This window comes from Ornithorhynchus anatinus, chromosome 4 (assembly GCF_004115215.2).
Source record: "Ornithorhynchus anatinus isolate Pmale09 chromosome 4, mOrnAna1.pri.v4, whole genome shotgun sequence".
Classification (NCBI taxonomy): Eukaryota; Metazoa; Chordata; class Mammalia; order Monotremata; family Ornithorhynchidae; genus Ornithorhynchus; species Ornithorhynchus anatinus.
In genome coordinates this window covers 16,740,648-16,744,952 of record NC_041731.1, presented here as the reverse complement: position 1 = coordinate 16,744,952, position 4,305 = coordinate 16,740,648, and the positions used below count along the sequence as shown (strand labels likewise).

Sequence of the window (4,305 nt, the reverse complement as noted above, 5' to 3'; positions counted from 1 at the left end):
ACCCCGCACGCTCCGCTCCTCTGCCGCCCACCTCCTCACCGTCCCTTGGTCTCGCCTATCCTGCCGTCGACCCCTGGGCCACGTCCTCCCGCGGTCCTGGAATGCCCTCCCTCCTCATCTCTGCCAAACTAATTCTCTTCCCCTCTTCAAAACCCTACTTAAAACTCACCTCCTCCAAGAGGTCTTCCCAGACTGAGCTCCCCTTCTCCCTCTACTCCCTCTATCGCCCCCCCCCCCACCTCTCCGCAGCTTAACCCTCTTTTCCCCCCATCTCCCTCTGCTCCTTCCCCTCTCCCTTCCCATCCCCTCAGCACTATACTCGTCTGCTCAACTGTATATATTTACATTACCCTATTTATTTTGTTAATGAAATGTACATCCCCTTGATTCTATTTAGTTGCCATTGTTTTTACGAGATGTTCTTCCCCTTGACTCTGTTTATTGCCATTGTTCTCGTCTGTCCGTCTCCCCCGATTAGACTGTAAGCCCGTCAAACGGCAGGGACTGTCTCTATCTGTTGCCGACTTGTTCATTCCAAGCGCTTAGTACAGTGCTCTGCACATAGTAAGTGCTCAATAAATACTATTGAATGAATGAATTAATGAATGAACAATAAACCGACACAATCCCTGCCCACAATGAGCTTACAGTCTCTCTCTCTATATATATAAACTAAAGTAAATCTGTTTTTCTCTTCTCAGGATCGCACCTGGAGAGTTTCCAATACTCTTCCAGTCTCGACAACAGGAGGGAGAGCCAAGCAGAGGCCTACCTATTCCAGTCCTAGCTTGGGCAGTGGCTAGCGAGTGGAAGGCCATCTGCTACAAGTCAATACTCCCCCATGCTGGGCAGCAGCGACATGGGAGAGAGTCGAGGGCGGAGACTCAAGTTCACTGTAGTGGAGAAGACGATAGTAAGCCACTTCCATATTTTTAACAAGAAAACTCCATGGATTCACTACCAGAATGTTGGCAGAAGGAAGTGAGGCTTTCTGGGACAGATGTGTCCATGGAGTCGTATCGGTCGGAGACAACTAGAGAGCATAAGACAAAATGTATTTTTATTTGTATTAAGTGCTTATTATCTGTTACACACTGTTCTAAGGACTGGGGTAAATGGAAATTAATCAGGTCAGATGGAGTCCCAATCCCACATTGGTCTCACAGTCTAAGCAGGAGGGAGAACTGGTACCAACCCCCCATTTTACAGTTGAGGAAAATGAGGCACAAAGAAGTTAAGTGACTTGCCCAAGGTCACAGAGCAAGCAAGTGGCAGAGTCAGAATTCGAACCCAGGTGCCCTGGCTTCCAAGCCCATACTAGTTCCACTAGGCTTCCTTAATTTTCCAAACTGGGTCACCTGCATTGTTCTTCCTTTAAATATAGAGGTCTCCCATTGATATTTTGACCTCTTTCACTGTCCTCTTCTGGTTTTCTTTTCAGCTGGCTTAGATTCCAGCTGGCCAAAAAATGAGGCCAACTTGATTGTGATACCTACAGCACCAGTAAGTAGAGCATGAAAACTTACTCAGTGCTCTTCTCTGCCCAGTGGTAAAGCAAGAAGCAAGAGGACACCTAAGTGAAAAAGTCTACAAGGAACATTTTCTTCCTGTTACTTTAGAAATTGCAGTGCTCATTATTTCCTTTAGCTGCTGTATGGCATTATTCTCTCTTTGAAGCAGAAGCAAATTCATGAATTTCATATTTATAAAATTTTCCCTACTCCTCTTGATCCAAATATTTTAACTTCAACTACTAAAACAATTACAGTCCGCATTCATGCATAAAATAACTAATCATGTATTAGTTACAGGCAATTACCATTTCCACTTGAAACAAAATTTAAAAACATTTTTTCCTAAATGTTTAAATCCAATATTTAAATAGTATTAATCACTATGGTAATTGATAGGGATTGGTTATTTAATTCATTTGGTGGGATGTGTGATATAAATGTTAGTTGATGTGTTTCCTCTGACACAAAAATGATATCGATGATATTTTGAAGGGGTTTACTAGGTGGAAAGCCCTGGAGTAGAGATATTGCGCTAAACACTGCACTAAGCAATGCAGAAGATGATCAGATCACACGCAGGTCCTTTTCCCACATGGGATTCACAGCCTAAAAGGAAGATGGGAAGAGGTATTTTGTCCCCATTTTACAAACAAACTGAGGCACAGACAAGTTAAGCGACTTGCCCAAGGTCACATATTAGTCAAGAGGGAGAGTCAGGATTATAATTGAAGAGTCCTGTTCTAGCTGCCCTGCTCTTTCCACTAGGCCATGGTGTCGTTTTAACAGTGACTCCATTAAGGAAATATCTTCTTAGCAAAATACAGCTTGTAACCTGCAGGACAGTGGCTGGTTTGGGGTGGCTTGAATTTTGCAGTATAGATTCTTAACTATACACCTTGACCAAAATAAATAAATAAAGCCTTTCTCCTTCAGTTATGACAATCAAATGGGACCGTCTCCATTCCTGAAATCACTGACCAATACTGGTAAGCATGTTATCTTTAGGGTATATTTTGTTCTTTATGAGTGAAAAGGGCAGAGAGTTTTCCACGCTGAAGTATTCAACAAAAATCACCTGAGAATTGTCCAAAAGTATGCATTAACGTTTATTCATAGATATTGAAAAAAAGATCAGAACTCTTCTCTACAGAAACTTAAAGGAGAAAGTATCCACACGCAAACCTCTAAGGGTGATCACAAGAAGTACCAGTTTTGTAGAATTCTCAAAAGTGTGATTTGTAGGCTAAATGGGATATTTTTTGAAATTCCCCTAATTCTCTGTCTTTCTACCCAGCCTTCATCCTATGGATCTTTTCCCTAACACACAGAATGGCTCCATGGCTGACTATAAAATTCACTCCTGACCAAGGTCATTCACAATGAGTCACACTGTGTATTGCACGTACTCTTTTTCAAATAAAAGGAAGGTTAGGCAGGAGGAGAAAGGTTTTGTTTGTGCAATGATGTATTTTGTTTCCTCTATTCAACAGGAAAAAAAAATGTGGCCTACCTACAGCTGGGGCTATTTTATGTGACTGGTTTCTGGCGGATGCTTTCTTTGTTAAATCTTTGCTTGAATAGATTACAAACCTCTTCAAGATTTTCCCATTATATTAAAAAAAAAAAAGCCCGACTGGTATGTGCCTGGATCACCTTACCTGAAAAGCCCTCTGTCAGGTAAGTTGTAAAGCAAAAAGGAAATCAAATAAAAGCAGCTGCCATAAAAGGAAGAAATAGAAGTTACAATAGAGGTCATGGAGCCAGCCAGGAAAAGAACAAGGCAAGAAAAACGCAGCTGCCTGGGGAATGAAGAGAAAAGGAAAAATGATCGAAGGCTTGATTGTGGTGCCGATATCCCAAGACTAGAACACCTCTGCTAAAAGCAAGACATGCACTGGCTCCACAAAAGCAGCATTCATTGTACAAAAGACACGGCAGATCTTCTACCCTGAGGAATTAAAGCAGATATTAGGCAAAATGTGGGTTGGTGTTGAATCGGCCAAGATCTTGAGTCACGAATCGTTTCACCCCAGTCAATCGATCGATTGCATTGAGTGAGTCCCTCTGCCATATGAAGCCTGTGAGAGAAGCAAGACAGGTTTCCTGGCCTCCAGGGCACTGGGATCAGATGTGCATTTGTTTGTTCAGTGAGTCCTTGCCTGGTAGGAATTAATGATAATCAGCCTGGGGGAGAATCCCCTGCCTTGCTAGAGGGAGTGAAGGAAATAAAGAGAAAAGTAGAAAGGGGCGCAGCTGAACAACCAGGAAGGGCCGAAGGGCTTAAGCTTGAGATGAGAACGCAGCAGGGCCTAGTGGATAGAGCACTGGCCTGGGAGTCGGAAGGATCTGGATTCTAATCCCAGCTCCAGCACTTGTCTGCTGGGTGACCTCGGGCGAATGACTTCACTTCTCTGTGCCTCTGCTTCCTCATCTGTAAAAAAAAAAAAATGGGGATCAAGACCGTGAGCCCAAGTGTCCAACCTGATTAGGTTATAGCTACCCCAGGGCTTAGAACAGTGCCTGGCACATAGGAAGCACTTACCATTTCCTCTAGACTGTGATCTCGTTGTGCACAGGGAATCTGTTGTTGTGTTGTGCTCTTCCCAGTGCTTAGTACAGCTCCCTGTACAGAGTAAGCGCTCAGTAAATACGAATGATTGAAGCGGGTCATCAACCTTTAGTATCTAATTGGTCAGTCGCACACCTAGGGGTGGCGAAGACCGGGCACTTAGAAGGTGGAACGAAGGGAGGAGCCGCAGCTGGTATGTTTTCAAAAGGTGAGGAGATGAGA

At 43.6% G+C, this 4,305-nt stretch overlaps 1 long non-coding RNA gene and 1 other non-coding gene across 2 annotated transcripts; both read left to right on the top strand.

Moving 5' to 3' along the window:
* Positions 1-691: 691 nt before the first annotated feature.
* LOC114811496 lies at positions 692-829 on the top strand. The gene has a single exon (XR_003759194.1). It is a non-coding gene; the product is annotated as a small nucleolar RNA SNORA7 (small nucleolar RNA).
* Positions 830-2,433: 1,604 nt separating this feature from the next.
* On the top strand, positions 2,434-3,492 carry LOC120638363. The gene is made up of 2 exons (XR_005659989.1): positions 2,434-2,500; positions 3,005-3,492. It is a non-coding gene; the product is annotated as an uncharacterized LOC120638363 (long non-coding RNA).
* The last annotated feature ends 813 nt before the right edge of the window (positions 3,493-4,305 follow it).